General features: G+C 36.1%; 1 protein-coding gene across 7 annotated transcripts in view; it reads left to right on the top strand.

Moving 5' to 3' along the window:
* The window catches only part of UMAD1 (UBAP1-MVB12-associated (UMA) domain containing 1), a 272,067-nt gene that overhangs the window by 194,838 nt on the left and 63,598 nt on the right, over positions 1–13,631 (top strand). The window lies entirely within an intron of this gene.

Genomic DNA, 13,631 nt, shown 5'->3' with positions numbered 1-13,631 from the left:
TATGCTTCAGCTCCTCAAAATGGCCTGTCAGGTCTCAGTTTAGCATGCAAGCCTTTAAGCTGCCTTTTGTAGTTTCGTAAGGGCCAAAGAGCTTGTTAGCCTGGAATTTAGTGTATTTTAGTACTCATTTGCTTTTAGTTATTCTTTTCTTGATTTTTTCAAACTCTTTTCAGGAGGAAAATCTACAATTCCTACCAATTAGTCATAAGCCAGTTTGGATTTAGGAAATGCATAGTTTATTACTTTGAAATATTATTTTATTCAAATACTTAGCAAATAGTAAAGATATAAATATTTCACTGAATGTCGGGTGATTTTGCTGATAATTAGATCATCAGAGAAAAACTGAAACTCCCGAAATTTGTTGCAGAATCTGAAAAGTAACCAGGAAAAACAGTAGTTTAATATGTAAGTACTTGTTATTAATGAAAATTAAGCATGACTTTTTTAGGATGCAATCCCTGTTTTTAGTGGTATAGCTTTTTGGTATTTTGTAGCTTACGGTGTTCATGATCACAAAAGAACAAGTAACCTCACTAGTGGCTTGAGATCTGACTCTAAGGAAAACATTAAGTAGTAATTAAAATAGTGCTTTCCCCCTACCCCTCAGTTGGTGAAATTTTAACCACACTGCCTAATGCAGTCACCATTTGCTACTTGAGGCTATTGAGCACATGAAATGTGACTAGTCTGAATTCAGATGTAAAATACATGCTGGGATTCAAAGACTTGGTATGAAAAAAAAGATTGTAAAATATCTGAATATTTTAAATTAGTTACATGTTGCCATGGTAAAGTTTTTGATATATTGGATTTTAAAAAGAGCATTAAAATTAATGTCACCTGTTTCTCTTAACTTTCCTAATATGGCTATCAAAAAATTTAAAATTATATGTGTTTTGCCTCACTGATTTATTGGACAATGCCAGTCTAATATACTTAAAACTTCTTAATATATACAGTAAATATTAAATATTAAAAACTTACATGATTCAAGTTTTAACCTCTTGAACAGTCAATTCTTTGGAAATCTGAGAAGCCCAATTATACCTTGGTCTCTTTAAGGGCTCCAGGTTGAAGCAGCTGTTCTTTGAAATTGCCAGTCTTGATTCAGTTGACTAAGAGCAATTGATAGTTATGGAAGGCGTAAGTACTGCTTTGTGGTCGTGCAGCCAAATAAGTGAACTGTATCTACTGTTTCTCTGTTTTCTGCCTCTTCCCCTGGTGGCTTTTACGTGGTTGTAAGTGTTCAATTGATGTTTATGGTAACATAAATCTAAATTGGTTTTCAGAGACCCAATTCATATTTTACTATATCCCATAAATTATCATGGTTTATCATCTTATTTATAACCCTTGAGTAATATTCGATCACTGTTTATGTTACTACATATTACTGTAAATATTACATTGTTATTGCTTATTAACCAAGTAAAGAAAAATGAGTTTTTGATGTGTTTTGTATGATATCAGCCAAAGCAGAACCTACATTTTGTAGGAACTGAGAAGCAAGCATTTATTAATAATAAGCCTCTCTTTTCCAGAGGGGTTTAGCTATTTTTCCTGTGAAAAACTTGGGTAATAATCTCTGTGTACTTTATTTAAATTTTTAATGTCTGTATTGTTTGACATCAACTTAAAGTGTTTGGAAGCACTGAGAATAGTACAATGAAGTCACATTATATGAGGAAGAGAAAGGCAGTTGAGTAAATAAATGCTGATAATAATGAAATCTGTAAGGTCAATCTCTGAAAATAAGTGTAATATTTGAATTAGTCATCTACTTTCTCTGAAAAGTAATAAGTTAATCTTGTTCCAAAAATAAACAACAACCTGAGCCTGGTAGTTTTCTTTTTCATGCCTTTCATCTTGGGCAGTCTTTTGTATGTCATGTAAAGGATCATACAATTAGCATGAAATGAGAGAGTGCTTTTTAAATTTGATGAATAAGGGCTCTTTTTCTTCAGCTGATAAGCATGCAAGGTGGAGGTCTATATCCCACCAGCACACAAACTACTTGGTATCTGCCCTTGAAGCAGCTCTCAGTTTATATCTATGCCTTAATGAGGAAGGGGTTCTAGAAGTAATAAAAGTAAGCTTAAAGTGCGTAAGAAATAGACATAATGCTTTAGTGTAAATGCAGAAAAATTCCTAGATTTGAACAGTTGGGCTTTCTACCTTGCTTGGATTCCAAAGATGCCCCTGAAGCAGTTTTTTTTCTAGCAATCAATTGAATTAGTAAGACCTCTGTGAACATGAAAAACTTTTTTTGATTGTCTTCACTGTCATTTATAATGAAAGTATGCTTTGTTAACAATAAATTATTTTTTAGGTGACATGTCTTTAGAAAAGTTTTTGTGCCTCTATATTCTTATGGTCTGTATGCATTTCAATACTTGTCTGTGACGTTGTAGCGCTAACAACTTGTCAATGAATATTATTTATTCTTTCAGGTGTTAATATTCTCTTTTATTAATTAGGAGTGCTCCTCCCTTGATGTTTTAAACAGAACACAGTATTTAAAAGATGAGATCCCAATATTGTTGGGAAACCTTTTATAACTTATTAGTCATTTAAACTCACACTTTTCTATTATTGTGCTTCATAATCACCTAATACGTAGTAACACGCCTTATTGCACATAGGAAGGCAAAATGCCACACCAAAAAAGGAAAGTCAGTCATTAATTCAGCTAACTTTTTTTTCCCTTAAGATATCACCATAACTAGGATTGCCAGATTTAGCAAATAAAATTACTGGATGCCCAGTTACATTTGTGTTTGAGATAAACAACAAACAATTTTTTAGTATGTTTGTCCTGTACAATATTTGGGTTATGTTTAGACCAAAAAAGTTATCTATATTTGATCTGGCAACCCCCGCTGTAACTCAGCTCTCTTACTAACTCAACTCCCAAGTCTGGCAAATGTGATGTTTAGCCCTCCTACACTCTGTTTGCCCAATTTTTTTGAAGCCCATAGTGTCTCAGGTATGCTTTCTCATTTGTCCACATCTTTTTTTGGGAGATAGGAATTGGGCAGACTCTATTCACATCTTGCCTACTTTTTATTTTTAGAAAAGAAGAAAATGCTTTCTTTTTTATTTAAAAAAATTATTAATGTATATATTCCTAGATAATTTTCACAACGATATATCTAAAGATGGTATTAAAGATGATTTAAAGACAGATTTCAGTATATCTAATGGATCCCCTCTTCATTCCCTTTAGGTGAAAAATTCTTTCTTATGAAGTAATAATATTGATTCTTAAAGCTAAGAAGACACCTACAGCAAAAAGCTTCCACTTCTTCTCGCCTCTCTTTATTTTTGGTTCATTTAGTATTAAATCCCTAGCGGTAAAATCACAGACAAAAGAAACTTGGAAAGAGTGAATTCATAAAGAACGTACATTTCCTGGGTGCCTTGTAAACAATGTTGAGGGCCAGTGGGTAAAAAGTGACTAATCCAAAAAACAAACACTACCAGCAGCTGAATGATCTTTAACTTTCCTTTCCTTTTCCTACCCCACCCACTACCTTGCCCTCTGCTCCAGAGAACCAGAGAGGAACCACTTGTAACCTATGTGACCTAATCCTTTGTCATCTGGATTATTACTAAGGCTTCCCAGGTTATATTCCTTCCTCCAGCCTTACTCCATTCCAAATCTTCCAAGTCCTAACCCTGGCTCACCTTTAGTAACTACTTAACAGATAAAGTCCAAGCTGATTAGCATGGCATCCAGCACCCTCCCTGATCTGCATTCTAATTAATTCCCCCTTCTTTTACTTCTTCCTCAATGCTCAATGCTCTAGCAATAACAGATATTTGTCATGCCTCACACATTCATATCTTCAGGTTTTGTTTATTGTTCCCTCTGACTGGAATGCATATCCTCTTTTATCTTGTAGCAAAATCCAATCATCCTGGAAAATCCTGTTTAGGTATCATTCCCTGTCTGAGGCTTTCTCTGGCCACTCTTCATTATCTTTAGAATGAATTCTGCTATGCTACTTCAGCTATTGTACACACTTGGATTATCACGTATTTCACTATGTTTTGTCATGGTTTATTTACATGACAATCACCAGTAGAAGTTTGGAAGATTTTTGAAGATAGGACACTATCCTCATCATTTCTAATCTCTAGTATCTAGTACTAAGTCTCACAAATAACAAGCACTTGAAAAAACGTTTGAGTGCCTGAGTGGATCAAGTGTCCACTTGGTAAAATTTTAGGTACATTTCATCCTGTTAAACTTGTCCTTTGCTGGGTCTGTGGCTAATGACTGTAATCCCAACACTTTGAGAGGCCAAGGCAGGTGGATCACAAGATCAGGAGTTCAAGATCAGACTGGCCAATATGGTGAAACCTTGTCTCTACTAAAAATACAAAAAATTAGCTGGGCGTGGTGGCATGCGCCTGTTGTCCTGGCAGCTCAGGAGTCTGGGAGGCTGAGGCAGGAGAATTGCTTGAACCCGGAGGCAGAGGTTGCAGTGAGCCGAGATCAGGCCACTGCACTCCAGCCTGGGAGACAGAGCAAGACTCTGTCTCAAAAAAATAAATAAATAAACAAAAACAAACTGGTCCTGTGTGTTAGCCACTCACTTACCACCATTTGTCATTGCTTTCACATCAATTGGTGAATAGAAAAGTGGCTTTTGATTTTTCACTTGGATAGCTAGTCTACCTATGCTGTTTATTAGTTAACTGGAGTGTGTGTGTGTGTGTGTGTGTGTGTGTGTGTGTGTGTGTGTGCAATAATAAAGTAGACCCATATAGAGGGGCATTATGTAACAGAGATGTAAGTTTGCATTTGGCACGCTTTCTCTTCAGGTCTGTATCTCTCCTTTCAGTTTTTGTATCCTTGACCCCTAAGGCTGCTTGTCAATTTCTTAGGGATGGGAATAGAGTGGGGTGGGAGGTGTGGGGGGAGTGTAATCTTCCTACAGGAAAACTTATCTATTAATATGTTGTATTCCATCCTCTCACGGCCTACCCATCACTGAAGTTAATTAATAAGTCAATTCACAATGAGATATTCAGTTATATTGCTAGGTTAAAGTATAATTCCTCTCAGATAGCCTTTACAGTTTTACAGAAACTTTAAATCCATATGTATTAGTCCATTTTAATGCTGCTGGTAAAGACATACCTGAGACTGGGCAATTTACAAAAGAAAGAGGTTTGAGGACTTACAATTCCACATGATTGGGGAAGCCTCACAATCATGATAGAAGGCAAGGAGGAGCAAGTCACGTCTTACATGGATGGCAGTAGGCAAAGAGAGAGAGCTTGTGCAGGGAAATTTCCACTTTTAAAACCATCAGCTCTCATGAGACTTATTCACTATCATGAGAACAGCATAGGAAAGACCTACCCCCTCCCACAAGTGGGAATTGAAGATGAGGTTTGTGTGGGAACAGAGACAAACCATTTCACCTTTTTTCCAAATAATGAATAATATTGGCATGATCTTTTTTTCTTTTTGAGACAGAGTCTCGCTCTATTGTCCAGCTGGAGTGCAATGATGTGATCTTGGCTTACTGCAACCTCTGCATCCCAGGTTCAAGTGATTCTCCTGCCTCAGCCTCCCAAGCTGGGATTATAGTCACCCACCACCACACCCAGCTAATTTTTGTATTTTTAGTTGAGATGGAATTTTACCAGGTTGGCCAGCTTGGTCTTGAACTCCTAACCTCAGGTGGTCCACCTGCCTCAGTCTCCCAAAGTGCTGGGATTACAGGTGTGAGCCATTGTTCCTGGCAGCATGATATATTTTATAATGAATATGTTTTATAGTACCAAGGAAAAAGGTGTTTGTGAAAAGCTGAGGACTTTTTAATCACCACTCAAATAGGATTCCCTAGGTAGTGCCTATAAAGCATATAATTGTCCTTTAGTATATAGGGGATTGGTTCCATGAGCTCTGCAGATACTGAAATCTGAGGATGCTCAAGTCTCAGGTATAAAATGGGCACAGTATATCCATATAACCTACACATATATTTTCGTATACTTTAAGTCATTACTAGATTTACTTGTGAAAGTTGATATCATGTAAATACTATATTAGTAGTTGTTATATTGTTTTTAAAGTATACTTTATTGTCGTACTGGTTTTTTTCTAATACTTTTTATCAGTGGTTGGTTGACTCCATGGATGTTGAACCTGAGGATACAGAGGGCTGATTGTATGTACATGGATGAACCAGAAATTGCATTTGACTGCAAGTAATGGGGATTCCTGGACTGGTGGCCTTAACAAAACAGGGGTTTGTTTTTCTTCATCTAAAAATGTCTCAAGTTAGGCAACTGAGGGCTGATATGGTGGCTCCATGATACTATCAGTTTTCTCAACTTTTTCTCTTTCTGTTGTACAATCTTTAATTTTTGACAATAGGACACTATCATCATCATTTCGATTCTCTAGTATCTAGTACTGAGTCACAAATAACAAGCACTTGAGAAATGTCTGAGTGCTTGAGTGGAACAACAGTCCACTTAATAAAACTTTAGGTAAATTCCATCCTGTTAAACTGGGCCTGTGTGTTAGCCGCTTACTTACCAACGTGTGTCATTTCTTTCACATCATTTGGTGAACAGAAAATTGGCTCTTGATATTTCACCTGGATAGCTAGTCTACCCATGCTGTTTATTAGATGTGTGGCTTCCATATATCAGGTTGCCTCTAGATTGCAAGATGGCCACTGCATCTTCAACCATAGCAGGAGGGGACTAGGGTAAAACCCAGCCTGCTTTAAGTAATTTTCTGAAAGCCCCATACAATAGCTTTCATTTACATCTCATTGACTAAATATCAGCAAGGAAGGCTCAGAAATGTTATTAGCTAGGCACATTGCCACCCCATCATCATACTTATCTGTAATTAAAGAAGAAGAAATGTTCACCAATACACAACTACTAATCTTATAACAACTCAAATTAGGGTAAACTATTATCTTCGTCTTTATGGGATCATTCAATTCAAAATAATTAAAACTAAAATTTAGTTTATGTTCATTAATATTTAGATAACATTCTTTAAGATGCAATTACTTTAATGCATGATAAGGAATTATAAGACTATTCAGAAAATATTTATGGTGTGCCCCATTTGCATAGTGCTGTGCTCAGGGCCAAAGGAAATGGATTCTTTTTCCCCTGAAGTGTTTTATCAGTCTCACAGTCCAGGATACACACACACACACACACACACACACACACACACACACACACTATACATGAAAATTTAAATAATGGAATATTATAGCATATGATTTTATGTTAATCATGTAGTAAAAATGAAATCACATAGGATAGACTGAATTCTCCAGGAAAAATTCCAGATACAAAGAGTAATTGCTGTGGCTGCAGTGGCCAAGGATGATCTGAAAAAGGTAGATTAATAGATTTGGCAGGCAAACGAGAATAGCAGAGGGCCCCTGTATTCAACTTGTGCCACCTATTATTTTAGGATATTCATATTACTATATCTCTGATATATTTTTAAAAATAGTTTTAGTATTTTAAAATATTTATCCACAGTTTTAAAATTGACTCATGTTTTAATACGTATATTTGAAGAGGAAATTTTATGCCAGTATCATACATGTAAAGCTAATTTTACTTGCCAAGTAAAGGTAACTTTTGAGAAAATACAGTGATACTAAAATTTTTAAATGCATAATGAACTAGAAGTTCATGAACTAAAAGTAAAATATAACTTTTAGTTCATTACTTAATAGTAAACAAATTAAATTCTTCAGTGGGCAAAATGGAACATTTTGTGATCAGTATTTTTGGCTCAAAGGCATGTGGTTTAAGATGAAGTTCTGCCTCCAACAAGACAATTCTACCTTTTAATGAAAATTACTACCGGCAGCAAAATCTCCAATTCACAAATGAAGTTGGAAGTATGTAAATATGTTTAACCCCTCTTCTTATAAGTTGTTCATGGAATCAGTTTTTAACCAAAATGTCATAGATGACTTTTGTTAGGCAAACAATTATTCAAGAAGCCATTGCAAGGCCATTTTCAAAGTCTTAAAACTTCTTTTGAACATGTCAGGTTATCGGATAATGTTGTGGGATGAAAGAGATTCTTTGCCATTCACCACTACCATCTTGTTTGCAAAAATACTTATGAAACCTTTCATCAGTTTCAAAATATTTTCACATAATTCGTTTGAATTTACAACCTGGCCAGTGTTTTTGGATCTTTGATAGTTGCTGGTTGGTTAAAATTGATGAATGAGATCCAGCATTCAGTAATAATAATAATAATAGGTATTATTTGTTGACCTACTGTGGTTAGAGACTGTGCGGAGTACAGTGCATGCACATATATCATATAGTTCTCCCTATTTGAGAAGTTGAGAAAACCAATGCCCAGAAAGGCAAAAGTCTGACTTACCCATGTCACATACCTAATCTGTGGCTCAAACTCAAATTCTGATCTGTTGGATTCTATCCAAACACTTAACTGCCGAGTCACTGAATCAGAATTGGGGAATACAGCTCTGACTCATGCTTCTCAGAGCCCTTAGTCCTGGGCTTCCTGCAGCTAGATCAATCTGTAGGGACCCCATCCCTGCTGACTTCTGTGTGTACACACACATGCTAGTCTGTGCAGGGGATAAAGGCCTGCCACTAAAGGCTTTGATCCAGAAAAAGAAAGCGGATAGCTCCTGACCTGTCTTGCACACAACCTTGCCTTTCATTTTTCCTTCTCCTTTTTGCCTTTGAAGCTCTCCTGAACTTCAGTTTCCCAGTGCTCCTCCTCCTTCTCAATGCTTGTACAGTCAGCGGTACTCTCCCTGCTACTTAGGAATTACTGAACAGATGAGAGGGAATTATGACAAGAAAATCGATTGGCCTGGGTTACCTAGGGCGTTAAATGTCAGATTTTAAAGTCTGAACTGTTTTGTATGTGGTTAGGAGGTCACTGACAATAATGTTATCTTTAAATTAAGGTAGATAAACATCAGTTGTTTTTCCTCAAAATGCAAAGATGGAACACTATTATCAGGGATAAAATGTCTAATTATATAATATTGATCATATATTAGTCATGTCACTGTCTAACTAAATGTTATAACTGTGTTGCAATATCTCCCAAACATTTTATTGCCAATGTTCATTTTCTAGCAATTCTTAGCACTGGCATTAATAAGGACCAGGCCTTGTATAGGGTGTCTAGCAATTTTTCATAACAACAAAAGTTGATGATTAGGATAAATTATTTAGAAAACAGATCTTTCCTGATGAACATCTTATATTGTTACTGAATGAGTGTCAGCAATCACTTGCACGCCTGCATTGAACAGATAGTCCAGTGCTAAGAGCAATAACTCTCTACAAGTTTGGGGAACAGGTGATTTCTGCTTGACTTTAATTTTTGAAATTATTCATTCAGCATGTAATTTTCAAGCATCTACTTCCATCATAGTTTTGTGTTATCCCTGGTAATGTGGAAGGTAAATAATGTGACACTTAGTGCAAGCCATTTAAATTCCCAGATAAAAAATTGAAGCCCATTTTCCTGTTTGTAAATATAGATGGACAAAAAAAGAAATGTGCTGAAACCTGAGCTAGAACTATATATAACCACAGTGCTTTAGGTCTCATATGATGGATCTGGCTGAAATAGCACATTTTATTTTTATTTTAAAGAAACATGCATTTCATATTCTGACATAATTTTAAATGCAATTCTCAAACATTTAAAAAATTTTGTATACTGTTCATTGATGAAAAATGTTAAGACACAAAGGTATATGTTAATTTTGTTGTCACCCGACTTAGTAAAACATTAGAAAAAGTATATAGTATCAGCCTTCTGGATCTCCTTGATCACATCGGATTAAGAAGCAAGGCACCCTCAAGTCATGTATGACTCATCTCTTTTCTCACCTTTAATTATGTTCACTAGGAGCTGTCAGAGAGTCTCTTACTTGTCCTCTCCTTTGCCTCTCCTGTGCCAGGACTAGAGATTAGGCTCTTATCTTCCCTCGTCTGATTTACTAGAGTCTTCTGACAAATTTTCTTCCTTCTGACTTTTGGCTTTCTGGAATATTCTTTACAAAGTTTTCTACTTTAAAAAAGAAAAGTTGTATTATTTTTCCTACTTCACCCTCAACAATCTACCATGTTATTTGTTCCTTAACAGGCATTTGCAAGTGGGCCTGCAGGTCTGGCCAAGCTCCAGCTAGGACTGTGGTCTACCTTGTACGTTGTGCTGGAATCAACTTGCCATTTCCTAAATACACATTGTAATCATCCAGCTTTCTGTCTAATTGCTACACAGTGAGTGTGGAATACCTTTTCTGTAGCAGCTGCTATAGAGGTCAGCCCTGTGCTTCCTGTCCAGCCTAGAATGTGACTGCTTTCCCTGGAGCCTTACCAGGTTCTCCCATCAGAAGTTCATTCTCTGCTTGAAGCACTTTTATACTATGTTGATTTTTTTAACCTCTATTATTTAAAAAAATTATATGTTCTAGTATCCCTCTTTTATATCTTCTTTTCCTTTTTTCTTTTCTTTCTTTCTTTCTTTTAACATGTATGTTTTTCTTTTTTGCCCTGGGTGCCCAGTAACTGTGAGCCAACTTTGAAGTGTGGAAACCGGGCATACTGATTCTTGTCTTCAGCATGTTTTGGTTTGTTTTCCTTGTCCCTGACTTTCTATTTCAATGTTTTCTTTATTCTAATATAAGGTATTGCCTCAGAACCTTTGTAAGAAGAGATACAGCAGGGGTTTGAGACATTGTAAATAAACAGACTGTAAGTTCTATGAAAGCAGGAACCTTATCTTGCTCATCTTGTATATTTTAGTACTGTGTCTTCACTGGATAAATGAAGTGAATTGAATTGAAGCCTGTTTATATCTATATATCTTCATAAGTATCTGCATATAAAATATTGTCATTAGTTTGATGAATAAGCAAATCACCCAAACAGTTCCTCATGTGGCTGCAAGAATATTTTTTAATTATAAAAAAAAACAGTCCTTAAAATGTGTGTTTTGTTCATAAAGATAAATTCTTATATTTCTCTGATTCTTTAAGAATATTATACCAAACACTAATGATGTACTTATGCATTTGTAAGGAAAATTATTTGTATGAAGTTAGATATTCTTGGCTAGTATTAATTGGATTCTCCTGACCAGTAACTTGTTGTAAATCTTCAAGAGTTACAGTTAAGGTGATGTTAGTTTTACTGAGTTTTAGTTTCTTACTCATATCCCTGTGTTTAGCATGTCCTCACCTTATAGTTGCTGTAGCCAGGACATTCTAAGTATCTATCTCTTACAGAAATTTATTCTTGTTATATATTTTTGAAAGTATGATTCATTGGTGGTGCATCATATCAATTCTCTGTACTCTTAAAAATTATCTGATACATTTGATGATAAAATCAAACTAAGGAACAAAGAAGTCCTGTTTGTTAGCTCTATTCTTGAGCCTGTCTCTCTGGGTACCTTTCAATGAAATAAGTCAAAATGGTCTCTAAATCACAGGCCACATTTTACTTTTCTGAAATTGGATTACGTAGTTTCATGTTGTTTTTAGGCTCTTTTTTGTTGCTTATGTGGGTGAAGCTCCCCACTGAACCTCCCTGGTGACTTCAGTCAGTGTTGAGAGCCTGGACTGGGAGCTCGGATTCCTTTTGTGGATTTTTGACAATTACCTAACTTTGCTGTATTTCTTCATTGACACTGTCGGGATAATCGCCTTTCATACCTCATGGGAGTAGTGTAAGGTTAATTAATGTTTGTAAAGTGTTTTCAGGATCACGAAGAAAGGTATTAATTTGTAAGCATGGTATTATTATAATTATTATTAGTAATAGGAATGGTTGTTCAATGCAAATTTTCTTCTAAATGTACTGTCATATTTTCAAAGGACAATTTTTTTCTTTGTGGCCAGATGTGGATACAATTAACCCTTTACCCTTTATTTTGAAGATACAATTAGCCAATTGTGTGTGCAATTAGATGTGTATGCAGTTTTTGCCTGAACAACTAATTGCAGCCTTGGTAAAAGTTCTTTTGAAAACGCTGGCCCTTTGAATGTTGACTGTGTCTATCTGTGTAATAAGCAATTTGTGCTAAGCATATTTTGGGGCCATGGAGGCTCCTGAATATTGAAGAATTGCTTTTGCAATTATTTGAGACAGATTTTATGTTCTTCATACCATAGCTTTGTATTTTGCCATTGAGTCTAAAAGGCCTCTAACATGGTTCTGGTGCCAAAGGTTTTATTGATTTTTCTTAATCTTGATATTCAGCTGAAAGATATTCCATAGATTGCATTTTGTGAAACAGGTTTTTCTTTTGTAATTTTTCTCCCTTGAAAATCCCATTTCCTTTCTGTCTCCAATTCAAACATGTCATCTCATATCCTCCTTACTAAAAAGGACTGATCCTGTCTTCCCAGATTTGGCCTGGTGAGACCATTTTTACAGGGGGCTTTTAATCACCACAGTGTAACTTTTATTTATACAGAAGAGTATAAAGAAAAATTAGACCAGGAACACAGTGTTACAGCCATTTGTCTCCATTGATCTCCTAAGTGAAAGGGGAAAGTTTTTGGCTTTTAATGGTAAGTTTAGTAACAGCCTCTTTTAAGACATCTACTCTTTAACGGTTCTCTTCAATGATGATCATTGAACTCTACTTTGCAATAATGTACCTTGCTACCACCAAAGGGGACTCAGAGATGTGCAAAGTACAGTTGTTACCTTCTAGGAGTTTAGAACAAACTGTTGACATAAAAAAGGTGCTTCTGTCTGCAGACTATAGTAAGTACTCTACAGAGTGCAGGTGAGATTCAGTAGAGGCAGTGATCACATTGATTGGATACATCAGAAGCCCCTTAGTACTTGTGTTTGAGATAGGACCTAATGGATAGGTCCTTTCATAGATAAGAGGGGAAGTTTGATGGAAATGAGGGGGGGTGTTTGTGTGAGCAAAGGATTGGACCTACCAAAACAAAGTTCAGAAAAGAGTGATTTATTTTGCTAGAGTTGCAGTTATCTTGTAAAGGAAGGGATAGGAGATGAGACCGGAAAGGCAGCTTGGGGCTACAGTGTGGAGGGCCCTGAAAGTTTGGCAGAAAACTTTATATTTAATTCAGCTGTCACTGCGGAGTCACCACATGGTTTTGTTGGAGAGTGATAGACTAGAGCTGTGCTGTGAAATTGGGCAGGCCTCAGCATACCAGATGAACTGAAGTGGAACAGACTGCAGGAGAACAGGTACACTCAGAAATGTCGTGGAAATTAAGACCAGAGTCATCTCTGGACTGTTGGTATTGGGAGTGAAAAAGCGAGTTACTACACACATGGGGCATACTGTGTTGTTAGTATTTCTTGATATTGGCAACTATCCTGACACAGAGATGAAGGACAGGATGGACCTGGGTTAAGATGACTGGGAAGAAAGAGGTAAGTACCTTCAATCAAAATAGGGTTGTCAGGAAGGAAGCAGACTTGAGAGAATTAAGTCTTGGTAATTACCATACTGTGGCACATTTACACAAATAGGCAAAGATGATAGGATAGGAAATATACATATTGGAGCCTATTAACCTTTATACTGTGCAAAACCAATTAGAAAAACTACACATATA

The sequence above is a fragment of the Callithrix jacchus genome, chromosome 11 (genome assembly GCF_049354715.1).
Source record: "Callithrix jacchus isolate 240 chromosome 11, calJac240_pri, whole genome shotgun sequence".
NCBI classification, from domain to species: Eukaryota; Metazoa; Chordata; class Mammalia; order Primates; family Cebidae; genus Callithrix; species Callithrix jacchus.
This window is presented reverse-complemented; position numbering and strand designations above follow the sequence as displayed.